Source organism: Pleurodeles waltl, chromosome 5 (genome assembly GCF_031143425.1).
Source record: "Pleurodeles waltl isolate 20211129_DDA chromosome 5, aPleWal1.hap1.20221129, whole genome shotgun sequence".
Taxonomy (NCBI): domain Eukaryota; kingdom Metazoa; phylum Chordata; class Amphibia; order Caudata; family Salamandridae; genus Pleurodeles; species Pleurodeles waltl.
In genome coordinates, this window is record NC_090444.1 from 1,301,544,999 (window position 1) to 1,301,572,804 (window position 27,806).

Genomic DNA, 27,806 nt, shown 5'->3' on the forward strand with positions numbered 1-27,806 from the left:
CTTCTGACCAAACGAGAAGTATCTGGCACCTTCCATCATTGCAGAATCTTTGGCTTCTTCCACCCAGAGGCAACCCATTTACACCTTCATCCGGGGTTTAGTGGGCTCCTGCCCTCTCTGGACCCTTGCTTGACTCTTGGACTTGGTCCCCTTCCTTTACAGGTCCTCAGGTCCAGGAATCCGTCTTCAGTGCTTTGCAGTCAGTTGTTGTCCTTGCAGAATCCCCTATCTTGACTTTACTGTCTTTCTGGGGTAGTAGGTTAACTTTACTCCTACTTTTCAGGGTCTTGGGGTGGGGTATCTTGGATACCCTTAGTGTTTTCTTACACTCCCAGCGACCCTCTACACACTACACTAGGCCTGGGGTCCATTTGTGGTTCCCATTCCACTTTTGGAGTGTATGGTTTGTGTTGCCCCTGGGCCTATTTTCTCCTATTGCATTCTATTGTGTTCTGCAGTGCGTGCACTACTTTTCTAACTGTTTACTTACCTGATTTTGATTGTGTGTTTATATTTTGTGTATTTTTCTTACCTCCTAAGGGAGAATATCCTCTGAGATACTTTTGGCATATTGTCACTAAAATAAAGTACCTTTATTTTTAGTAATTCTGAATATTGTGTTTTCTTATGATATAGTGCTAAGTGATATAAGTGGTATAGTAGGAGCTTTGCATGTCTCCTAGTTCAGCCTAAGCTGCTCTGCTATAGCTACCTCTATCAGCCTAAGCTGCTAGAACACCTCTAATCTACTATTAAGGGATAACTGGACCTGGCACAAGGTGTAAGTACCACAAGGTACCCACTATAAGCCAGGCCAGCCTCCTACACGGTGGCCGAGCGTGAGTCAGCATAACAATTTTAAAAACAGTTGGGCAAATAAAGAACAGAACTGGGGTCCAGCAGGGATCAGGCTCCCCTGAACCAGGAAGCTACTGGTAACTAAGAGCCTGATTACGAGGCTCGTGGTGACAGTCGGACCATCGCAACTGTGGCGGTGCAACCACCACATTACAACCCTGGCTGGTGGACCCATCTAAAGACCACTGTCCCCGTCAAGAACATGGTTCCCGATGTGGTGATGGCGGTTTGAGTTGTACTCAGCCAGGGCGGCGCTGAGCTCAGTGCCGCCTGGTTGATTGCAACTCAGCTTTCTGCTAGCCTTTCCATGGTGGGGACCCCACAGTGTAAATGCTGGCAAAAAGCCAGTGCTGGGAGACACAGGGGAGCCCCTGCACTGCTCCATCAAAATGCACACTGTCTGCTTTGCATTCTGAGGGTGATGGAGTGCCCTTAAGGGAGCTGAGGGAAATATCATAGCACTGTTCCCACTGGTCAGCCGGGCGGAATGCGTAATATAATGTTCCTACCGGTCAGCCCATTGGGAACATTACAGTATAATACCCTTTTGGGGGTTACGCCACTGGTATGATGAAGCCGTCCTCCCCACAGTTTTGGCGGTCCATTTTTGGGACCAACAAAGTCATAACCAAGCCCTAAGTCTTCTGACACTTTTTTCATCATGTGTAATAGATTGTTTCTTACCTCTAGAAAAAATGTAGTGACGTTTCTGCTAATGTACTCAAATGCAATTGTTTAACAAAAGAAGGTGCTCTGGAACATGTATTTCGCATGTTTACCCAGAACGCAATTTTAATCTCAACACTTTATGGCATACAGGATTCCATTCTGCCTGAAAATAGTGTGTTTTCCTTTACAGAATAGTATTTCCACACCTAGTGTGCCAAATGATTTTCCCGCGTTTATTCACATCATAAACAATGATTTGTGATTGCATAACTATTAATGTCAACCTTATTAATGACTTATTACCCAGGGTTTCTATTTTATTAGCGAACAAGTGGTTTCTTTCCGGAGTAGCGCTGTACGTTCCCTGCATGATAGAGATTAATGCACGAAGCTATGCAGGAAACTGCCTCATTGATTTTGTTGCCATTGTATTTGTCTTCCTTAGGTGACGTGCAGGAGCGCAGACAATGGGTGAGCCGCAGGTTTCACGGGGACACTCACCCATACACCAGCTGCCGCTTTAGTCCAGACTTTAGTAGCAATGGTGAATGTGTGTTGTTACTTTAAAGGGCACAGAGAGGATGTCGGGAAAATAGGAAAGCGTTGCTACTGTCCGCGTTTATTTTCCACTGCTTTTAAGATGACGTTTTCAAAGAGATGGAACTCTGATAGTATTATATAACAGATTCGAATTTAAGGTCACATGGTAAAAAAAAATCCCTATATTCAAAGTATCTCCAAAAGTGTTTGATGTGATAGGTTGGTGGAAAAAAGGAGGAGGCAACGAGGAAAAGAGGATTGATACAGGTGGATACATTCGGAGAGTTAAAAAAGAGTAAGTGAATAAAGAACGAGAGAAGGGAGAGGCAAAACGAGGAATAGAAAGCCAGTGAACGATAGGCAGGGAGAGAGGAAGAGAGCAACAGATTGGGAGACTGGGAGAGAGAGGAGGGCTACACGGAGGGATGTAGAGGGGTGAACAGAGAAGGGGGGAGAGAGTGAAAGTAGGAGAAGGAGAGAGGAGAGAAAATAAAAACATACACAAACAGAGAAAAATAAAAGAGCAAAGTGTGATTAAGGAAGAGGGTGAGAAAGAGAAGTAGGAGGAAATTGCAGATAGCCAAAGCGCTGATGAGGCGAAGAGTTAGAAAAAGAAATAAAGAAGAGAGAGAGAGAGAGAGAAAGAGAGATGGGGTTGTTCTGAAAAATGTTCTGACAGAGTCAAGGTGATGGGCATTTGGAGCTGCCCTGCTATCCATCAGCGCACCGTGCCAGGCGCACTCCATCACAGGCAGCAGCCTCATGAATTTATGCATCAAGCTGTGCAGCCAGTCGTGCCGAGGGCTTTGGTGACAAGTGAAATTGCTGTGCGCCTCATTTAGCTGTTTATTGCGCCGGAGTAAGTGTTGCAGCTGTCATCCTGAGATGGGATGATAGTGCTTGTTAATAGACAGGACAGGCACATAATGATGGAGACCCACAGCAAGAAATGCTCATCTGCCAATAGGCTCTTTGCAGCATCACAAACAGACACGAAGTTTGCGATCAAAAGCCTCACGCTAAGAAAATACCGAGGAGCCAGGCTTTTTTAAAAAACATTTCTAACAATAGGTATTGAACTTTGAAGAAATGAATCCTCGCAGATTGCAGAGCGCCTACTTTTCCTTTAAGTGCCTTTCAGAAGGTTGCAAAATTATACCAACAAGTATACTTTTTCCCGACTTAGTGAAAATGACATCTATTCTTCTGAAAGGGGAAAATAGAGGTTTCAGTTAACAGGTGAAGCGCATTCTTCACGGATGTTAACCACAGTCTAATATGATCTGTTTCTGTAATAGCGGGATAGGCTAATTTGAAAAAATCTACTTGCGAAAAGAGAGAGCAATTCTAGATATCTGGGAAATAAAATGTGTGACGATGCCATTTGAACAGGTGAAATCCGTATTTCTTTTTAATATTTTCACTTGCAGAAGAAAAAGGCTACTGGGGCAAATGCATTTTGTATGGGAAACTGGTGTGAACTATCTAAAGAATTGTAGGTTCTGGTAAGCTACTAAGATTAACTGTAAAAGGATGAGCTTTTACTTTGATTACTAGTTTAGCAATTGTGGGCCTTATTTACAGTTTGGATAGGGGATGCTCTGTCACAATCGTAAAAGATATCTCATCCACCTTATTACAAGAACATTGTATCCTGTGGCACTTGTAACAAGGTGGACAGGATATCCCCTACATTCTGATGGAATTTCTTGGCTGCCACACCCCAAATGAGGCCTCAAGAACCTGCTGTAAAGGTTGGTGTTATTATTTGTTCCCAAATAGGTTATATATCTTACTACAAATGTCATAAGTTCTAATGCACTTGTAAGAAGGAGGCAGGATATCTGACACATCTGTGACTGAATAACCTGTCTGACTAACTCGAAATCAGGTCATACGTTTCTCAGGGTTAGTGTTAATTCACAAACTATTTGCTTGTATCAGTTGAATGTTCGTGTGAAAAAAAAATGCCTGGGAAAATTCCCTGATCCTGATTTAGACTCAGCAGACACTAATGTGCACAAATTGTGTTTTCCTTTGTAGACAATCAGCCTGCTTAATGAGTTGTCTACTGGAGTAGATTTCTAATCAGGGGTAGGATTGAGGCTTTTCTCAGTTGCACATACAAAGATTGCTAAACACCCACGAACTCCTGTGATTTTGGGTTTTCACAAATAGTTTGCAAGTCCTTTGAAAATTCACGACTCTCAGTAGCAGGATTAATCCCCTTTCCAGGGTGACAAAGGTGGTATGCCCCTGTATTTCATAAGAGTGTTTAGGAACAGGTTTATCCAAGCGGGGTCATGTTTATACTGCAGAGATTTCTAAATACATATGTTTGCTTCCACATTTGTAGCATGTGTGCTCCAGAGAATTGGCCTCCAGGTCAACAGTACACTGGAAATTACATGATAGACAATAAGTACTCCTGGAAATCTAACAATACGGAGAGGTGGTGTTGGCATATTAAGTTGGATTCATTGAATCCCTGAATATCCATAAATTGTAGGCCCTAGCTATAAAACATAAACTTATGTATTTTCTGTGACTCAGGTCCAAAGTTCTTACTTCCTAAAACACAGTCCATCCGCATTGTTTTAGCCTCTGGGATACACAGTGCTGCCAGATGCTGATACACAAAAACTAGGAGAAAAGGTCACATACCCAACACCATAGGTAAAAGCATTATAGGAGCCTCAAGAGAGACAACCAATCTTTAGACTCAATGAAGATGCTGGCCACTTACAGCATGGTTCTGAGCGGCATTTTCAACTGTAGTTACTTCTTGCTGCTCACAGTGAAGTTACCAGGATGTACAGCATTATAAACCGTGGTACTCATATATTTCCAACAACACATGTGAATGTCAAGCATGTACGCTGAGACCTCAATAAATTATTTACTAACAGTTATTATGACTTAACCAAACACTGTCGCTTACTGTATAAGCGTTAACACATTTCGGCCCACGGGACTATTCTGTACAGCCTTACATGGGACATAGGAGAGCTAGCCAGTCAACAAATGTTTCTATTAAAATAAAATCAGAAGACAAAAGAAGGATGTCTTTTCCAAACCTACAGCTTGGAGGAATACAAGTCACATTAAAATGTACCTTCTGGAGCACACCACAATCTGAATTTATGCAGGCTAACAAGTACATTAAAAAATAATTTCAAAGTAGGAGAGCAGACAGTAGTAAAACACAGAAGAAGCAAATTACCAATCTAGAAGTGTAACTGAAAATCCATTTTAATCACGTATAGTATCTGAGGGTGATTCACATGTCCAAAGGTTCTCAGTGGAATTTAAGTAGCTTTGTCGGAGATTTGACATATGCCAGGGACTAGGTTACAAAGACAAGTAGATAATGAATCTTCTTCTGTGAGTTGTCTAAAATAAACTCCAACATATGTTAAATTGACTATCATCAGAATCCTGCACCTACCAAAACAGTATTTCACCTGACATAGGTTGAAAATAGGTATCATTTGTAGGGACGGCGCTGTGTGGTTTAAAAAGTTGCATAAAGTGGAGAAACAATAATTTGGACCTTCGCATAAGAAACATGAGAGCAGTATCTCAAAGAACATGTTCAGCAACGTAATGGCTGCCTCAGTATGATGTAGAGAAGCTCATAGGACCACACAGTTGAGCCAGATTGGTACCATGCGTCGAATAATCAAAAACATTTGAGTAGGATTGTATAATGGAACTGGTAAATTGTTGTACTTTATATTTCAAAATTCACTGCAATTTTAGTGGTGATTTTAAGGCAAAGTATTGTGATATTATTACTAAACTGTTGACTGTACATTACTGAGTTGCACTTGCAGAGATTTATCATAGCTTATTTCACTAATCAATAGTAGGGACGTACACAAAACGTATACATTACTAAGTTAACACACAATATAGTACAACATTCACAATTTTGTGATCTTGCCCTTAGGAGTTTGTGCCAGATGCATTATTGTATGATGTATTTTTGATGAGTAAATATGGAAATTTAAGTCTTTTATAATTCTCTTACCCTCAAGTCCTTTTGAGTGATAGAAGACATTTTTCGTGTGATATTTTTCTTTTCGCTCAAGCAACATTTCTAGATCACAGTCTGGGACCCAGGTTTACTGCTTGTAGTGCTTTCCTCTTATCTAGTTTCTAAGCACTAACATAACACAACAGAAATGCACTTCTGAGGTCAAAGAAGACTTTTATTGTTGTTAATTCTTCCCCAACCACAATATTTATGAATGACGAATTAGTAGCTTTCAAGTCCGCGTTAATCAAACAAAATATATCAGTTTGCAATATACACAGCAGGTTATATTTATAAGATATTGAATGCAAAGCAAAACAAATACTTCACCGTGTGGGAACTATCTACAGCTTCATCTTTCTAAGGTCTGCAAGCTGATGACCCCTGTCAGCCGCGAGAAAGAGATTCATCTACCCACACGGGATTGCTGGCAGCTGGCGCCAAGCTCCAGCACGAGGTCCGGCAGATTCGAATCTGACTCTCTGCAGCCTGTTACATTTGTTACAACGGTGTGCCCCCTCCTCTCAGGCCCGGGAAACTGAGCAAGCCTTTTGGAGACTGGCCAGGTCTCCAAGACTACTCCTGTTCCCAAGCTCAAGTGAAGAGAAAAACACCCATGTACTCTCTCTTATCAGGTCTAGTCTACTGTGAGAACAAAACATCTTGGTTCATCTTGTGCAAAAACACAGCTTGGAAAAATACAGCTTGGATTCTCAACTGCAAGATCTAACTCCACGTTAAAGGCAATAGGCAGCTAACCTAAGTATCAAATGCAATGTCATGTTAAAGGCAATAGGCAGCTAACCTAAATATCAAATGCAATGTCTAGTGTCATGTCAAAGCCAATAGGCAGCTGAGCTGAATACAAAATGCAATATATAATATCATGTCAAAGCCAATAGGCAGTTAAGCTGAATATAAAATACAATGTATAATATCATGTCAAAGCCAATAGGCAGCTGAGCTGATCATGTCAAAGCCAATAGGCAGCGGAGCTGAATACAAAATGTAATGTATAATATCATGTCAAAGCCCTTAGGCAGAATATCTAATAGCATGTCAAAGTCAATAGGCAGCAAAGCCGATAGGAATGCAATGTCAAAGCCAATAGGCGGCTAGACTGGATACAGAAAGTAATGGCTAATGCCATGTCAAAGCCCATAGGCGGCTAAACTGAACAAAACATACCATGTGCTACTGGTGAACATTGAGCAACTAATATGCGCAGTGGTGAAACACAAAGTCATTGGTCAAACAAACTCCATCAAATGGCAGTACATTCCGCCCTTTGACCAATGAATTTTTGTTTCACATATCTCTTGTTTCAAACAAAAACAAAAAAAAACATCAGCACAAAAAAAACATTATCAGCAAGTCACATTTGAATGATCAAAGCAATCCCTGTAAAGCAATAGAAGTGAATTAACACATTGATTTCATAACCTTTCACATCAGATACATCTACATAGAAAAGACTGGGCAATTTTTATACTCTGAATGAGTCTCTAATTCAACAGTGTTAGCAATTTGATGTGGCATGAGTTCTGCTCATGTAAAGGTGCACGGTCCACCTGAAAGGTTTGCTGGAAGATAAGCAAAAGTCAGAGTTCCATACGAGAGGGAAAAAAAAAAAAAAAACACAGCTTAGTTCCAGTGGAAGAATGCAATCAAACAAGTTGAACTTGAACTGAAGGCGCAGTTTGCGCAAAATGGATCCATGGTGCTGGCACTTTACTCAGCCAGGTTGAGGTTGGGGGTTCGGTCCCTTCCCTGACCCCACACGCACACACTGGAAAGGGGACCACACAGCACACTCAGGGACAGTGGCGAAACGTGGTAGGATCTGCAAAAGAAACAAGTATGACTTTTCTTGCAAATAACATTTTTCATTTAAACTGCACCCTTCCTCTTTCTTTCCCTGTTTTATAATCAGCAGGACGTTTTTGAGGCCCTTTGTTATATTTTCTGCAGGTTCTGGAGGATCACTTGGGGCTTCAGCCCACACATCAGCACTGAGGTTTTTATCTGCTGCGCCACAGCTTCCCTTTTCTTGAACTGTCAGAAGGGCTGGGGCAGACTCCTTCTTTACCAAACCTCCATTCACTGCATTTTTGTCAATTTGGGCCATTCTGTCTCCAATTTGTATGAATGAATCAGATTATTTTCTAGGTATCAGCATAATTTCGATTTTTCCTTGGTAATCTGCAGCAATCACTCTCCCTAAAACCTGATCAATTTGCCATTTCTGTTCTGGTAACTTTCCTCTCCCCAACTGCTCTGTGACTGCTTGCATGACAGATTGCTTTTGTGCGTGCTGCACAGTTTTTATCAAATCTACGGGAATGTGCATCTCTCTCATCTCTGCCCACCTGTAAGTGGCTTTTTCTCTCAGCTGTTCGCATTTCTGGGGCACCCACTTAGCCATCCCCACTAAGGCAGAATTCTGGGTGTACACTTCTCTCTCTGAATTTTTCTCATTAACATCTGCAAGGTAATTGAACCAGTTAGGTGCTAAAACATTAGCAATGAACCAAAAATCAGCGTAAAAATGACACATCTCACGTAGCTCTTGCTTTAAAATCTGACACACATTATACAACGCTGTTCCTTCTACTGTGCCAGAAAACAACATTTCAGTCAATGAATCATTAGTAAAACAAACATGCTTTTTATCTTCAGTAGACACGAATTCAAATGGTGCACACAACTTCATTGATAACTCTTTTATCTGTGGTACTCTAGCCCTGTCTTGCAAGTACCAGATCCATTGTATGATTCTAGCTAGGGGCACTATTTTCTTCCCTTGTTCTTGAATTACATGTACATAAGTATTTCCTTCTTGCACTGAGCAGAAACCTAAAGTCTGCATTATTTCATTTGCCAAATCACAAGCGCGCAGCTGCATATCATTTTTCACAGTGACCATATACAAAAGTGTTAGGATTTCTCTCAAATGAGGGCTATTCTTTTTCCAAAAATCAAACAAGCTAATGAAAGTCGGCTCTTTCTCTAAAATCTTTGGTTTTACTTGTGCATTTTGCAACGGTAACTCGTAAATCACATTCTGGTCTCTCTCGTCCGTGTTATCAGTTAAGGAATGCATTTTGTCTGCCAAAAACCCTGGCTCACACGAAAACTCAGTGCAGCTCGGAGCTGTCTTAACCCCCTCATTACTGGAATGGGACAAGAAAGATTCTTCATTTTTATAACTTTCAGCATTATTTTGAATTATTGTATCCTGGCTAATTTGCTCACGTAAATTCCTATTTTCATGTTCCAACTTCCTACATTTCTCCTGCATTTCTCTGTAAGCAGATAAAGGTATCCAGACCTTTCTGTCATCATTACTTCCAAAAGACACGTTTTCTACATATGTACAACAGGAATTATTTCTCAAAACACCATCAGGCATTTTAGCTACACATGCATTTTCTTCTGTAATTCCCCAAACAGAAAACAATTCACAGTTTTTCTTAGCACCATCAGGCAGTTTATCAATACATGCATTCTCAGACATGGTCTGCCGTGCTACTGTGATTCTCCAAACAAAAAACAACTCACAGTTTTTCTTAGCACCATCAGGCAGTTTATCAACACATGCATTCCCAGACATGGTCTGCTGTGCTTCTGTAATTCCCCAAACAACAAAAACAATTACACTTTTAAAGTGTGCACTTAGAAATCTACCAACTCGTCAACACCCTCTTAATCACCTCTTAATGACCGACCCCACGACTCCTGGTACCAATTGTATTGCTTTCCTCTTATCTAGTTTCTAAGCACTAACATAACACAACAGAAATGCACTTCTGAGGTCAAAGAAGACTTTTATTGTTGTTAATTCTTCCCCAACCACAATATTTATGAATGACGAATTAGTAGCTTTCAAGTCCGCGTTAATCAAACAAAATATATCAGTTTGCAATATACACAGCAGGTTATATTTATAAGATATTGAATGCAAAGCAAAACAAATACTTCACCGTGTGGGAACTATCTACAGCTTCATCTTTCTAAGGTCTGCAAGCTGATGACCCCTGTCAGCCGCGAGAAAGAGATTCATCTACCCAGACGGGATTGCTGGCAGCTGGCGCCAAGCTCCAGCACGAGGTCCGGCAGATTCGAATCTGACTCTCTGCAGCCTGTTACATTTGTTACAACGGTGTGCCCCCTCCTCTCAGGTCCGGGAAACTGAGCAAGCCTTTTGGAGACTGGCCAGGTCTCCAAGACTACTCCTGTTCCCAAGCTCAAGCGAAGAGAAAAACACCCATGTACTCTCTCTTATCAGGTCTAGTCTACTGTGAGAACAAAACATCTTGGTTCATCTTGTGCAAAAACACAGCTTGGAAAAATACAGCTTGGATTCTCAACTGCAAGATCTAACTCCACGTTAAAGGCAATAGGCAGCTAACCTAAGTATCAAATGCAATGTCATGTTAAAGGCAATAGGCAGCTAACCTAAATATCAAATGCAATGTCTAGTGTCATGTCAAAGCCAATAGGCAGCTGAGCTGAATACAAAATGCAATATATAATATCATGTCAAAGCCAATAGGCAGTTAAGTTGAATATAAAATACAATGTATAATATCATGTCAAAGCCAATAGGCAGCTGAGCTGATAATGTCAAAGCCAATAGGCAGCGGAGCTGAATACAAAATGTAATGTATAATATCATGTCAAAGCCCATAGGCAGAATATCTAATAGCATGTCAAAGTCAATAGGCAGCAAAGCCAATAGGAATGCAATGTCAAAGCCAATAGGCGGCTAGACTGGATACAGAAAGTAATGGCTAATGCCATGTCAAAGCCCATAGGCGGCTAAACTGAACAAAACATACCATGTGCTACTGGTGAACATTGAGCAACTAATATGCGCAGTGGTGAAACACAAAGTCAGTGGTCAAACAAACTCCATCAAATGGCAGTACACTGCTTTAAGGACATAGTAGAAGAGATCATCAGCACTGTTAATAATGTGACAGCAAATGTTCATCTTGTGCCATGCACATAAGGCGAAATCACTGTTGGCTGATCTATATTCTTACCTATTATGTAATTAATACAAATTAGTCAACATGAGAGACTGATAACCTATATGCCATTTTTAGTGTTAAAGTTAGTGCATACTTATTTTATTGAATAAGATATTATAGGAAATTGGGTTACTGGTTGACGGGTGAAACCCTACTCAAGCATCAACCACAATCTCTGTTAGCGTGAAACACAAGCAAACCAAAAATTAACCTGTAATAAACCCTCTGGTAGCTTGGCACAAAAGCAGTGAGGCTTAGAGGCAAGATCTAAAGTATTTATGCAGCACCTCAAATAGTAAAAAAGCCCACACCAACTTAGTAAAATAGAGTAAAATGTAACAATTTCTTTGAGACTAAAATGAAAAATATCCAATCAATAGACCCGGAGATATACAATGGTAAAGTTTTACGTGAAAATATTGCCTCGAAGCGCAAAGTGCCAACTCTGCTTCTCTGACCAACCCCAGACTGGGACAAAGTCACAAGTTCAGGGTAAACGAGATGGAGTGTGGGCTGGATACAGGGATTTAGTGAGGCCCGCTAAACAAATACCTTAAATACTAGTTTGCGGAATGTTGTGAAATCCCATTTGAAGGATGTGCCACACAGCGACAGTTCTAAGGAGTTGCTGGTTTGCAATATGAAGCCCTGCATAGTTCTTGAGCATGCTGTTGATGAGGGGCTTGCTAGGCAAAGTCCTGCATCAAAGATGTGTCATGCACCGGCGGATCTGAATAAGTGGCTGAGCTGCAATGCAGAGTCCTTCGTTGTCATCGAGGATGCTGTCGATTAAGGGCTTGAGATGCAAAGACATGCATCAAGGATGCGTTGCGCAGCAGTGGTTGTGAGTAGACTGTGGGCTGCGATGCGAAGTCTAGTGTCAGGAATGCATTGCGCTGTGGTGATTCCAAAGTGCAGCTGCATGGAGATGAGTTGTGCTGTATCAGGTCTGCCACAGGACCACAGCTGGGCTGGCAGAGCACCCCCAGGCTCAGTTCCAAGGGTCAGGGACTGAGGTGGTACTACTTGTGAGGTATGATTCACAGCATACAGAGTTCAGGTTCTGGGGTAAAGGAGGTTGGAGCCTTTGCTGTCCCTAAGGCTGTGATCAAGAGGCTTGCCAACTAACTCTTGGAGTCACTGTGGGGGTCCTGGGTTCAAGATGCAGGTGCAGTTCTTTTCACTCTGCCAGCAGGGCAGGAGGGCAATAGGGCACCAGGGCAACAAAGTATCAGTCCTTCTTGCAGAGCAGCACAGCAGTCCTTCTGAGTTTCCACAGTGCCAGAGGTTTACTGAAGATTTTGGCCTGACGGTCCATTATTTATACATGGTGCCCCCTTTGAAGCAGGGGAAAGTTCTGGAGGTTTCCAATCCAACATGTGTTTGGAATTTCCTGCCTCCTTTTCTTAGCCCCAGCTAGTCCAGGATCACAAAATGCTAGTGTCAAAAGCTTTTGTGTGTGTTCTGGGTAGAGCCTTTGTGATTCGCAAGTGTGATAGGCAACAGGTCCTCCCTTTCATTAGGTCAGCGATAACCCATCCTGCCAGCTAATATTCCCCTATGTTTAACAGTCTGGGGGCAATATACAAAGCCCAACTTAACCATCAAAGAGGACTTTAAATTACAATTCTTTAAACATCAAACTCAACTCTCCTACCTGCTCTCAATTGAAAGTTATCACTTATTAAATGCAATAATTTCACCAAATGTTACCCTATGGGAGAGGTAGGCATCACAGTGGTGAAAAACAAAATTAGGGGATTTTCACTACCAGAAGATGTAAAAGTACATGCCCTTTTTTTTTTATAATACTGCCCCCTGCCCCCTGGGCTGTGTACGGCCTACCTTAGGGGTTCCCTATATATATTTCAAAAATGAGGTTTGGGACCACTGCAAATGCTCCCCTTTCTATAGCACTCCACCTCTCTTCTCTGAAGAGTAATCTCCTGCTAATGAAGGTTACTGACTGACCTAGGCCATCTTCTTTTAGCTGTGAAAGCACAACCCTTATGCCATGCTCTGAGCCATCTGTCTGCACAATGAACTCTTGGGAGAAATCAGGGGCTTTGAGCATCGATGCCTTGCACATGACCTTCTTCAGGGGGTCAAAAGTAGCCTGGTATGCCTCTGTCCAGATCACCAATCTGGGCTGCTGCTTCAAAGTCAGCTCTGTCAATGGGGCACCAATGGTGCTATACCCCTTTAACACATCTCTTGTATTACTGGATGATGCCCAGGAAGGTTGGCACCTCTGTTTATGACTTGGGGGGTTCCCAAGTCAGAATGTACCTTGCCTCCTCCAGCTTGATGATCTGAGTACTCCCCAGAACCCTGCCATATGTGGCACTTATTAGCCTTGATAGCCAAGACTGCTCTCTGCTGAGTCTGAAGCACGTCACTGAGGTGGCACAGGTGGTCATCCCAGCTAGAACTGAAGACTGCCATTTTTTTTTCTAAATAGGCGGTACTGAAGTTCTGCGACCCAGTCATAACCTCATTGACCAGTCTCTGGAAAGTGGCAGGGACATTCTTCAGTGAGGAGTGTCACTCCAAACTGGGAATGGCCTTCTGAGGTAGAGAATACAGACCTCTTTTTGGCCCCCTCAAATAAGGCAATTTGCCAGTACCCAGATGTCAGATAAAATGTGCTGAGGAACTTAGCAGTCTAAACCGATCAATGAGCTCATCAGCTCAGGGGAAGAGGTAAGTGTCAGTCTTACTGACTGCATTGAGCCTGTAGTAATCCAGGCAGCACCTGGGTTCAGGAGAGGTACCTGGAGGGCTAGCCATGGGGATCAGCAACACTGGGCTGGACAAGGGCTTCTTCAGGGTTCAAATACCTCTAGCTCCTCCTTGAAGTTGGCTCTCACCTTGTCAAAATGCATAGAGATCTTTTTCTTCATAGGCATACTGTCCTTAGTGTCAGTATCATGGGTACACCATGTAGTGAGCCCTGGGGTTAGGGAGAAAAGAGAGTTGAACTGCCCCAACACTTCACACCAATCCTTCTGTTTCTCTAGAGTCAGGGAAAGAGAAAGGTTGACACACTTCATTGACCCATCCTGCTCCTTGTAAGAAAGGTGGTAGGGCGTAGGCTTGCTCTTCCCCTCCTCTTCATCATTTGCAAATAATTTCATGGTAACCTTGAACCTCTTGAAGTGGGATTTGAGGCACTTGACATGCAGGTCCCATAAAGGGTTCCTTGGGGTTTTGAGGTCCACGAGATAGGTTGCATCCCCCTTGCACTCCTTCACCTCATAGGGCCCAGACCATTGGTCTTGTTAGGCCTAGGGCTTCACTGACTCCATCACTGACACTTCTTTGACAGGCTGAAGCTCACCAGAATGAACTTCTGGTCATACCACTGTTTCACCTCCTGGCCGGCTTACAGGTTCTTCTTTACCTTCTTCCAGAAGTGCTGCATCTGGGTGCGGAGAGCCAGCATGTAGCTAATCATATCTTGAGGGGCTTTCTTGAGAGCTTGCTCTCATCCTTTGTTCACCAAGCTGAGCGGCCCTCTAACAGTGGGCCAATTCAGAAGTTCAAAGGTACTGAATCCAACACCCTTCTGTAGTACCTTCCTATATGCAAACAACAGACATGGCAAGAGTACGTCCCGCTTCCACTTGAAGGGCTCTGACAGGTCCATGATCATGCGTTTATGGATCATGTTGAACCTCTCAGCAAGCCCATGGCTTTGAGACGATAGAGTATGGAGAACTTGTAGATTACCCCACACTCATCTCACATGATCTTCTTGTATGCTCGCATGAAGTTGGTATCATGGTCAGATACTACTTCCTTGGGGAACACCACAGAGAGAATTATCCTCATTAGTGCCCTGTCCACTGCAGGTGCAGTCACCATTCTCAAAAGTGTAGTTTTCAAGTACCGGCTGGCATGGTCTGCCAAGACAAGAGTGATCCTGATGCCCATGGCTGCCTTGGAGTCCAGAGTCCAAACAATGTCAATCCCACCCTTTCATAGAGGGTACTGATAAATGGAAGGGGGCCAGGGGAGGCTTGGGCTTCCCTCCTGACTTCCCACTGTCCTGGCAGCTGGGACATGACCTGCAGAACCCGTTTGAAGCCATCTTCATTCAGGGCCAGAAAAAGTGGGTGACTAGCCTACTGAAGGTCTTGTCTTACCCCAGGAGAGCTGCCAGGGGAACATCATGAGCCAGTTCCAGTAGTAAGGCCCTGTAACACTGGGGGACCACCAAAATATGAGTTGTATCAGGCTCAGGAACCTTAGACTGACTGTACAGGAGACCATTCTGCCAGCACATCAGGTGGTCACCAGAGGTGTCACCAGCTGCCTGGGCCTTGACCTGCCACTGTAGTTCCTCCAGAGTATGGAAATTCTTCTGTGCTCAGCAAAAATCCTCCATGATGGTATCTCCTTCCTTCTGCCAAGTTGTCAGGTCTGGTTTGTCTCCCAGGGCAGCGGTTTCTTCCCGTGTGGGTTCTGGGGCATCTCCCTCTGGCTCAGCCTCTTACCAGACCATGGGGGCTTCAGGAGTGGGTTTCCCACTGCCCTTGCCCCTTCTCTTTTTGGCAGCCCCTGGGCCATTGTTCCCAGCTCCAGGTCCACCTCACTGCCTTCTCGAGTGACAATAGAGCATGTGGTCAAGCACACCCACTCAAGCAAATCCAACATCTTGAAGTAATACCAGAGCTCTACCTCTTTCTAGATGGTGAGCTTCAAGTCATTACGAGTAGATAATCCACAGGCATGGATGGACTCACAGCTACATTCATGGAACCTGAGACCTGCCCTCCCCATTCAAAAGGAGCTAGCGCCACTGGATAGTGACTTTCATGGTTGCAGCTAATGCAACATGGTGGACTACATTAGGGACTACATTCTCTGAGGACACTAGCCAATACCTGACAGTTGTTATGCTGGCTTCTGTGTCTTTCAGAGCCTCCACCATCTACCCATTGGTAGTGACCCACTGCTTTTCTTCTTGATATTGTTAGACATATGGGCTCTTGGCACCATCTCTCCATCACACAGGGGTACCAGGGCAACGTCTGCATTATCCCCATACTAAATGGGGCAGTCTCCTCCCCAAGTACTTCTCTACCCAGCCATGGTGTCTACCCACCAATGGAGGTTGTGCTGACTTGATGCACTTGGTGTCACCCTTGAAGCATCCAACCTGCTAGGATCCATGCCACTTAGGGGTTAACTATCAACACCAGGACAGTGCGCGCTCTACGGGCATCTAGAATGCAAAAACCCAACACTCGCAAGATAATGTAATTTATGCATTGTGATGATATGTTATTGTTTAACCTTTTGCATTGCAGAATTCCATCCAAAAGATTCATTTTTAAGGTGCTTATAAATACTGTACATTTGCAATGTATTGCTGCAGACATTCAGAGTGTGTTAGGGTGTTGTCCCTTTCCAGGGCCTTCTAGAGACTTTCCCTGCAACATGCCTGGGCGTGGTTCTAGGCTGGGCCAAGACTCTATAAAAGAGAGTCAGCCCAACTTCCAGTGCTCACTATTCAGAGGTCCCGGTGCAGAGCAGCAGCTTCTTCCTGAGCTCCTGTCCCGGCGGCCTATTTGGATTTTCCAGTCTTCTGCACTCATCTCTCATTGATGATCACTGTTTCCAGGTGGTAAGACGGTGTTTGGACATTTCCCAACACCGTAATTGAGAATTTTCATATTCTTGATTTTAATTCTTAAATGAATAACAGATTACTTGTGTGCTGCCATTTTTTGACATTTGTATGGTGGTTTGCAAATAGGGAGGACGCGCAATGTATTCCATAAAGATTTGACTGGCATGGGCAGTGCAGGGGCCCCCTAACAGGGCCCCAGCATGATTTTCACTGTCTGCAGACAGTGAAAATCGCAACGGGTGCAACTGCACCCGTCGCACCCCTGCAACACCGCCGGCTCCATTCAGAGCCGGCTTCTATGTTGCAGGGCCTTTCCCGCTGGGCCGGCGGGCGCTCCTTTGGTGGGCGCCCGCCGGCCCAGCGGGAAAGCCAGAATGGCCTCCGCGGTCTTTTGACCGCAGAGCGGCCAAATGGCGGTGACCGCATGGCGGGCGGCGGCGGTCAGAATGACTGCCTTAGTGTCATATTTAGCCAACTTTAATCGTCTGGTCGCTGAGACATCCTGGCCTGAAGAAAAACAAGCAGTCTTGTTTTACAGGGGACTCAAAGAGGAGCTAAAGACATCTTAGCGCAAATCGACCCACAGCCTGCAAACTGTCAAGATTTAATAAACCTTGTCTTGAGGCTTGATCATCGTTTAAATGAACGAAAAGGAACGCGTAAAAAGACTGAAAAACATTCTTGGCATGCTCATGATAACAAAGACTCAAGAACTCCGAGAGAAAAAACGCCGGAACCGATGGAAATTGGAACCATCAGGAGACCTTTGACCAAAGATGAAAAGGACCTACGCAGAAAAAATGGGCAATGTCTCTATTGTGGGCGGAAAGGTCATTTCGCCAAAGATTGTCCAATCAAAACAAAGAGCAAGCGAGGCCCAGTTCAGAAAGTTGCAACCAATGCATCAGTCAAGTCGGGAAATCTAAAGCACCCAAGTTGCAGAGAAGGGTTGCTCTTGGGTGTCACCGTGGATCCTTCACAATCCAAATATCTAAAATTGGGAATAAGAGTTCAGGTCAAGAAAAAGACCTATTTCAAGAAGGCTCTAGTCGACTCTGGGGCTACCGGAAACTTTGTTGACGCCCAATTGGTTCGTGCATGGGGGATCCCATGTATTGAAAAGAAGACCCCAGAAACCATCCAGGCAGTTGATGGAAAACTCTTGACTGGAGGTCCGATAACTCTTCAGACTGTCCCCTTGACAATAATTTGTGAAGGAAAAAATCTAAGAAAGAAACATAAGAGGAACTCATCCTTGACGAGATCCATGCTCCCCAGTATGGGATCATCCTTGGCTTGCCATGGTTAACTCATCACAATCCAGAGATTAATTGGGCAGAACGAAAGATCGTGTTCTCATCAGTGCTATGTAAAGAACATTGTCTCCAAAGGACTCAAGAATCGGAAGTTCGCCATTCTTACATAGCTACCGCCGCAGAGAAAGAAGTTCAGTTGCCCAAACAGTATTCGTCTTATGAAGATGTATTTGATGAGAAGGAAGCAGAGAACTTACCTCCTCATAGATCTTATGACTGTCAAATTGATCTAGTCCCAGGGGGATACTTCCCAACTGTCGTGTGTATGCCCTGTCAGAACATGAAAATCAACATTTACGAAAATACTTGGATCAATTCTTAGAGAATGGTTTCATCCGCCCCTCTAAGTCTCCCACAGCTTCTCCTTTGTTTTTTGTTCCAAAAGCGAACGGAGAGCTTCGAATTTGTATCGACTATAGGGGCTTGAATAAAATCACCATCAAGAACAAATATCCTTTGCCTCTAATTCCGGTCTTACTGGAACAAGTAAAGAAAGCAAAAATCTACACGAAGCTTGATCTTCGAGGTGCTTACCATTTGGTCAGAATGAGAGAGGGTGACGAATGGAAAACGGCATTCAAAACAAGATATGGCCTTTTTGAATACACCGTCATGCCTTTTGGTCTGTGCAATGCCACAGCAGCATTTCAATTTTTCTTAAATGACGTTCTTAGAGAGTACCTCGATATCTTTGCCATAGTTTACATTGATGACATTTTGATCTACTCAGACAATGAGAATGAACATGTTCAACATGTCAAGAAAATGTTGGCAGCCCTTCGTAAACACCATTTATATTGCAAGCTAACCAAGTGTGAGTTTCATGTTACCACAGTTGAGTTTTGAGGGGTTATCCTTACCCCTCAAGGTATGGTGATGGCAGAAAGGAAAGTAAAAGCCGTATCTGAATGGCCCATCCCAAAGACTGTTCGTGATGTACAATGTTTCCTGGGCTTTGCAAATTTTTACCAGAGGTTCATCAATCTTTTCTCCCAGACAGTGGCTCCAATTACTAAGTTATGAAGAAAGAAAGAAAAATGTGTATGGTCCCCAGAAGCAGACCAAGCCTTTTCAACTTTGAAAGAAGCTTTCTCCACTGCCCCAGTCTTGACTCATCCAGATGCGGATCGACCTTTCATAGTGGAAGCTGATGCTTCAGATGTGGCGATAGGAGCAGTCTTGTCACAACGAAACAAAGACACTGGTCAGCTTCATCCTGTAGCTTACATGTCTCGGAAGTTCAACGAAGCCGAACAGAACTATGTCATTGCTGAAAAAGAGCTTCTGGCGATTCGTGACGCCTTTAAAGAATGGAGACATCATTTGTTGGGAGCTAAATATACTGTCACAGTATATACTGATCATCGCAATCTTCAATTCATGAGTTCTGCCAGACTTTTGACTCCTCGGCAATTACGCTGGATGCTGTTTTTTGCCGAGTTTGATTTTGTGGTAACCTTCCGGCCTGGTAAAGATAATCGCAAAGCTGACGCCTTGTCCCACCAAGAGTCTACCACATTGCATGCAGTTCAAACCTACAGAGCTATCATTGCTCCTGACAAGGTCCTATGTATCATAAAAACAGAAGATTTCTTTGAAGACATCCGCAATTCATTCACTGTTGAAAAATGGCAGGCGTGGGCCCAAGCAGATCCGAAAAGATCATTCAAGCAAGGATTACCCTTTCACGATGCTCGTTTGTTCGTGCCCACTACCAAACTTCGCAAGATAGTGTTTCATTGGTTGCATGTTATGCCTACAGCAGGTCACCCTGGTACTCCTAAAACTCTTGAATTGATCCAACACTATTTTTGGTGGCCTACCTTAACAAAGGATGTAAAAACAATGGTAAACAACTGCGAAGTCTGTGCTCACACTAAAACAAGTCATTCAAAACCAAAAGGGTTGTTACACCCACTCCCAACCCCAAGTCGTCCGTGGGAACACATCTCTTTAGACTTTATTACAGGTCTGCCAGTGGTTCAACAGCATTCAGTAATTCTGTTGGTAGTAGATAGTCTCACGAAATATGGACATTTCATTGCGTGTAAGAAATTACCCACCTCTAGTGAACTGGCAACTATCTTACTGAATAGAGTGGTTCGTTATCATGGACTGCCAAAAGTGATCCTCTCCGATCGGGGATCGCAATTTGCCTCCAACTTCTGCAAGACATGGTGTAAAACACTCCAAGTGACATCTACCCTATCTACTAGCCACCATCCTCACACAGATGGTCAAACGGAGAGACTAAATCAGACTTTGAAGCAATACCTACGTGCTTATGCTGAAAAAGCACTTAATTCATGGACATCAATGCTCTGGTTAGCTGAGTTAGCCTACAACAACTCCTTCTACACGTCTACTGGCGTTACAACCTTCTTTGGTTTGTTTGGCTATCATCCTGACACCTTGCCCATCACAATTCCTCAAGAAAGTTCTCTCACTCCAGCTGTGTCAGAAATCATTCAACATTTGCATCAAACTCAGAAATGGATTCAACAACATTTAGAAAAAGCCCAAAAAAATACAAAAAGCATTATGACAAGAAACATTGTGAGGGACCGCAGTATCAACCTGGTGACAAAGTGTGGCTTTCCACAAAACATATAGACTTCAAGAAGAAGCACATGTTCAACCCCAAATTTATCGGTCCTTACACTGTTCTTCAGCAAATCAATCCTGTGACCTATAAACTACAATTGCCAAAATCATTACGGATTCATCCAGTGTTCCATACTTCCCTCTTAAAAAAGGCAGTCCAAAAGGTCCACCCTCATCCAGCTCCTGTTCTAGTACAGGGGGAAGAAGAATATGAAGTCAAGAAAGTGTTGGACTTTAAACTGAGAGAGCGTAACCTATGGTACTTAATCTCATGGAAAGGTTATGGCCCTGAAAGTAATTCATGGGTTTCCGCATCTGATGTTCATGCTCCAGTACTTGTGAGATGCTTTCATAGTCTCAATCCAGATAAACCAGGCGCTAGAGCGCGCCTGGGAGAGGGGAGTACTGTCAACACCAGGACAGTGTGCGCTCTACGGGCATCTAGAATGCAAAAACCCAACACTCGCAAGATAATGTAATTTATGCATTGTGATGATATGTTATTGTTTAACCTTTTGCATTGCAGAATTCCATCCAAAAGATTCATTTTTAAGGTGCTTATAAATACTGTACATTTGCAATGTATTGCTGCAGACATTCAGAGTGTGTTAGGGTGTTGTCCCTTTCCAGGGCCTTCTAGAGACTTTCCCTGCAACATGCCTGGGCGTGGTTCTAGGCTGGGCCAAGACTCTATAAAAGAGAGTCAGCCCAACTTCCAGTGCTCACTATTCAGAGGTCCCGGTGCAGAGCAGCAGCTTCTTCCTGAGCTCCTGTCCCGGCGGCCTATTTGGATTTTCCAGTCTTCTGCACTCATCTCTCATTGATGATCACTGTTTCCAGGTGGTAAGACGGTGTTTGGACATTTCCCAACACCGTAATTGAGAATTTTCATCTTCTTGATTTTAATTCTTAAATGAATAACAGATTACTTGTGTGCTGCCATTTTTTGACATTTGTATGGTGGTTTGCAAATAGGGAGGACGCGCAATTTATTCCATAAAGATTTGACTTCGTTATTACATTGTTGTTCATTGCGCGCTTATATTTCTTGACATTTACATGATGTTTTACGAGTTGGCAAGACGTGCAACTCGTTTCATGAGCATTTAACTTTGTTGTTCATTGGGCGCGCGCTACCTTTTCTTGACATTTAACTGGTGGCATCCGAATCGGCGAAACGCGCGATTCACTTCTCGTGTGTAATTCATGCTGTTCATTGTGCGCTACCATTTTCTGGCATTTACATGGTGGCATTCGAATCGGCAACACGCGCGATCCTTTCCTTGAGTGTTTTTTCATGTTATTCATTGTGCGCTACCATTTCTTGGCATTTGCATGGTGGCATTTGAATCGACAAGACGCGCAATTCTTTCCCTGAGTGCTTTTCATGTTGTTCATTGTGCGCTACCATTTCTTGGCATTTGTATGGTGGCATTTGAATTGGCAAGACGCGCAATTCTTTCCTCGTGTATAAATAATGTAAATTACTATGCGCTACTATTCTAAGACATTTTCTTGGTAACATTTCAAGTTGACACGTTGCGTGATTTATTCCTTGAATCTACGTTATGTGATTTCATGGTGCACAATCCTTTATGGTGTTTAATGCTCATGTAAAAATCTGCAATGTGCGCAATTCACTTCCCAATGTTTTTTCTGAGATGAACACAACAATACCAGAGTTCTAGATGTAATGCTGTGTGTTCCTGATATATATTCTTAAAAGGAGATTCATATGGTTGTTTAGAAATTGCTCAGAGTGTTTCCTGATTCTCATGCTAAAGAAAGTACTCGAATCTGAAAGTCCTATTTAACTTTTCCTGTTTCCTCCTCAGGCATTCGCTCATCTAAAGCCTAGTCCGTTTTAGGACTATTCTAGGGTTGTTCATGTTTTTCGGAAAAGACGAAGCTTAGAGTTGTAGCAAAGTACTGATTTCATGAGATGTAATTTTGATGTTATGTTTTAACCTTTTGCTTCCTACAGGTCTCCTTCCCAGCTGTTCCCGTCCTAATCCCCTTTTCCCCACTTGGACTCTCTTAGACTCTGTGATAAATCTAATCAGAGTATTGGAGCTGTCTTGTGGTGGAAGTGCTGGGAACGTGCACAGACCCCGAGGATCTGGTGACTCTGACATTAACTTACCTGATGACCTATGGTCAGGGAACCTATTCTTCTTTTTCTCTCAGATAGGGGTTGCAGATCCTGCTCAGAGGAACTACTGTTGGACTTTTTGAGAACTCCCTGTTTTTATTTTAATCTCAATCCCATTCTGGTGGGAACCCTGCCTACCCTTGAATTTATCACCCACAGATACCTTCCTGTGGACCATGGAGCTTAGTCAATTGTCTACCTTACTGGCAAGCTCTTTGGTGTGAGAGAGCTTGCTATCTGTCAATTGTTTGTGCAGCTCTGCAAACCGAAGGCTGTTCTCTTTGTATCAATTCTATACCCTCTGGTAATATTTTACTTCACTGAACTTCACCTAACCATCCAATTCCTTGCACAAGGAATCTTCACAATCCACCAATGACTGAAAGGGCAGTTTCTTGCTGTCCCTATACTTTTCTGGGGTGAGGCCATACATCCTGACAAGTGTGTCCTCATAGGAGATACTGCATTTTGTCCTTCTCTTGAGACCCTATTTATCTCCAGCGCAACCTGATAGGCTTCAAACCAGTTGCCCATATCATCTTCCACAACCCAAATTGGCACTAGATCCTTTGGAATGTGGACTTTCTGGTCTTCAGCGGACACTGTGGCTATGCTGCCACCTTTATTGTGGGACTCCACTTGTTTAGCACTGATGTCCAAATCTCTGGGACTTAGTTCATGGGCCATTCTCTTCTCCTTCATGGTTAGTTTCCCAGCCTTTCTATCTTAATCTTCCAACTTGAGCTTGGCCATTTGCAACTTAAACTCATTCTCTGCCTTCCTGTCCACCAGCTCCTCTGGGGACAGGCCTTGTGCAGACACACTGCTCTCTGCCCTGACAGGGAGTTCCAATTCAGGAGACAAGTCATGTCCCTCCCCTGAATGTTGCATCTCAGGACTGGTATCCACATCCTGCTCTTCCACATCATCCTCCCCATATTATTAATCTTTTGCTGTTAACCACTTGTAAGCCTCTGCCCAGGCGCTTAGAGCTTTCTGAAGCTCTAACCGCTAGGTTTCTTTCATTGGTTTGAAGTCCTTTTTCCCTACAGAACAGCTTACAATCAACCACAGCTCAGCTCTCCAAGTTGATGAGCTCAAACTATATTCTCACAATCTTCATTCTTTTTTCTTGCAAGTGTAGACACAGATAGGGGGTCATTCCGACCCCGGCGGTCAAGGACCGCCGGGGCCGGGGATGCGGGAGCACCGCCAACAGGCTGGCGGTGCCCCGCAGGGCATTCTGACCGCGGCGGTTTGCCCGCGGTCAGAACAGGAAAGGTCTCCCGCCGGTTTTCCGATGCCCTCAGGAATCCTCCATGGCGGCGCAGCTTGCTGCGCCGCCATGGGGATTCCGACACCCCATACCGCCATACTGTTCCTGGCGGTTCGCCCGCCAGGAACAGGATGGCGGTATGGGGTGTCGTGGGGCCAATGGCATGGGCAATGCAGGGGCCCCCGTAAGAGGGCCCCACAAAGAATTTCAGTGTCTGCTCAGCAGACACTGAAATTCGCGACGGGTGCAAATGCACCCGTCGCACCTTCCCACTCCGCCGGCTCCATTCGGAGCCGGCTTCCTCGTGGGAAGGGGTTTCCCGCTGGGCTGGCGGGCGGCCTTCTGGCAGTCGCCCACCAGCCCAGCGGGAAAGCCAGAATGACCTCCGCGGTCTTTCGACCGCGGAGCGGCCATATGGCGGTTCCCTCCAGGCGGGCGGCTCCCGCCGCCCGCCAGGGTCTGAATGACCCCCATAGTCAGGTAGAATGAGACTGAATATGGACAAAAAATTAAAGAGCCAATCAAAGAGGATTGGAAAAATACTTAAACTGGCATTGTTAGAAATTGGTCTTTGGTTGGCAGTCAGGTTACCCCCTGTCCAAGCAAGGACCCTCTCTCTAGTCAGGGTAAGTCACACACAATCCAATTTATCCTGTGCCCACCCACTGGTAGCTTGGCACTGAGCAGTCAGGCTTAACTTAGAAGGCAATGTGAAAAGTATCTGTGCAATAAATCATCCAATAACACAGTATTAACACCACAAACATACACCACACAGGTTTAGAAAAATATAGAATATTTATCTGACTAAATGCAGGTCAAAACGATCAAGATTTGATAAGTACACGTTGAAGTATCACTTTTGAAAATGATAAAAAGAGTCTTAAGTTCTGAAAAGCAGTAAGTATCTCTTGCAAGCACAAAGTGCTTGGTTTGCATCTAAATTATCTGCAAGGGTCCGCAGAGGAGGAGAGGCGTGGAAAACAGGGAGGTGTGTGTCGGTTTCTCCAGGACCACACAGACGATTTGTCAATATTTTTCACGCAACACAGGCTTTGTGTCGATTTCCAGCACGCAGACTTGGATCCTCTTCAGGTTGCAGGGTATTCAGATGCCCCGGGGATGATACAGAGAAATCCTGGGCATTCAGGACTAAGTCATAGGAGCTGCGTCGATCCGCTGGGTGATGCACGGCAGGCGCTGCGTTGATTCTTCTTGCAGAAAGTCATGCTGCGTCGCTCCGGCTCGGCTATGCATTGATCCAGTGGGCCATGCATCGACGTTCTGGTCGCAATGCTGGTGCTGCGACGATCTCCACGCAGGGAGCCGGGCTGCGTCATTCTGGTTCGGCGTGCAGTGATTTTCTCACCGCAATGCAGGCTGCGCGGCGAAGGAGCTCTATGCACAGATGAAGCCTTTTTGACCCTGAGACTTCAGAAAACAGGAGGCAGGCTCAATCCAAGCCCTTGGAGAGCACTTCTCAGCAGAGCCAGAGGACAGCAAGGCAGTAGGGAAACAGCAGGGCAGCAGTCCTTTGCAGAAAAGCAGTCAGGTGAGTCCTTTGGGCAGCCAGGCAGTTCCTCTTGACAGGTTGCAGGTTAAGGTCCAGAAGTGTCTGAGTTGGTAGGGTCAGAGGCCCTGTTTAAATACCCAAATGTGCCTTTGAAGTGGGGGGGACTTCAAAGAATGGCTTAGAAGTGCACAAGGTCCCCTTTCAGTTCCATCCTGTCTGCCAGGGTCCCAGTGGGGTGTTTGGCAGTCCAAAGTGTGAGGGCAGGCCACTGCCTTTAAATATGTACGTGCCAGGCCCTCCACCCTCCCAGCCCAGCAAAACCCATTCAGTATGCAGATATGTACAGGTGTGACTGAGCATCCTGTGTTTGGGGTTGTCTGAGTGAAATGCACAAGGGAGCTGTCAACTAACCCAGCCAGACATGGATTGTAAGGCACTGCAGGATTTAAGTGCACAGAAATGGTCACTTTCGAAAAGTGGCATTTCTAAAATAGTAATATTAAATCCAACTTCACCAGTCAGCAGGATTTTGTATTACCATTCTGGCCACACTAAATATGACCTTGTTACTCCTTTCAGATCAGAATCTACCACTCAAACAGTATATGAGGGTAGTTCTAATGTTAGCCTATGAAAGGAGCAGGCTTCACAGCAGTGTAAAACAAATGTACACTAGCTGGACATATAAACTACACAGGTACATGTCCTGCCTTTTACCTACACAGCACACTGCCCTATGGGTTACCTAGGGCCTACCTTAGGGGTGACCTACATGTAGAAAAAGGGGAGGTTTAGGCTTGGCAAGTACTTTTAAATGCCAAGTCGACGTTGCAGGTCTAACAGGTATCAAATGATTTATCTGGAATTTTAGTGTAACCATTGCATAGCACTGCACAAATACAAGTCCTAATCCACTGGTGAACACCAATCAATGAAATTGGGTTGCTGTTCGAAGGAGGTTAAACCCTACTCTAGTAGCAATCACAGTCTGTCAGGGTGAAGCTTTAACAACCCCCACATTAACCTGTGGCTAATCCTCTGGTAGCAGGGCATGAAAGCAGTCAGGCTTAAATTATAGGAGATGTTCAAAGAAATTATGCACCACTTCAAACAGTAATAAAATGGAAACACAAAACAAGAAAAAACATACACCAACTTAGAAACAGTGAGTAAAATTTAAAAAATCATTTGACACCAAAACCACAGCAATCCAATGAGTGGTACCAGAGATAGGCAATTTTAAACCTTTAGGTGAAGATAACGTATAGAAAGTGAATCACAAAGCGCCAAACTGTGGTTATCTGATCACGCAAGACCAAGACAAAGGCAAAAGTTCAGGCCGACAGTGATGGAGCACAGGCTGGATACAAGGACCAAGCTAGGCCTGCTGAAAAAAGTAGCTTAATTTCTAATCTGGGGAGCATTGCGCGATCCTGTATCAAGAATGCGTCACACAGTGGTGCTTCCAAGGAGTTGTGGGGCTGCGATGCGAGTCCTGAATGATCATCGAGGATGCCACCAATTGAGGAGGATTGCGACTTGAAGTCCTGCACTAAAAATGCGTTGCACACTGGTGATTCCAAAAATACTGCAGGGGTGTGATGAACATTAAGGCTTCATCATCATAGATACCTTCAATAAGGGGCTTGCAATGTGAAGGCAGATGTCGAGAATGCTTTGAGCAGTAGCGGTTGCAAGAAAGCTGCGAACTGTGATGCAAAGTCCTGCATCGAGCATGCATCGTGCTGTAGTGGTTCAAAAGAAGAGCTGAAAGGATATACATTGCACTGCATCGGTTCTGCCCACAGAACCACAGCACGTTCATGTCCACCTCCAAGGGTCCAGTACTAAGGTGGCACCTCTTGGAGGGTAGGACTCACAGCAGACGGAGTCTAGCTGTTGGGTTCAAGGTAGTTGAAGCCTTTTCTGTCCCTGAGGCTCTGATGAGGAGGCTGGCCAACTAAACTTTGGAGTCAATCTGGGGGACGGTTGACAAAGGTACATGCCCAATTCTTTTCACTCAGGCATCAGGGCAGCAGGGCAAAAGAGGACCAGTCCAGCACAGCAGTCCTTCTTGACCTACAGATCAAGAGGTGTACTGAAGATCTGGGACTGAAGGTCCATTATTATATGCCTGGTGTCCACGCTGAAGTATGAGAAGGTTC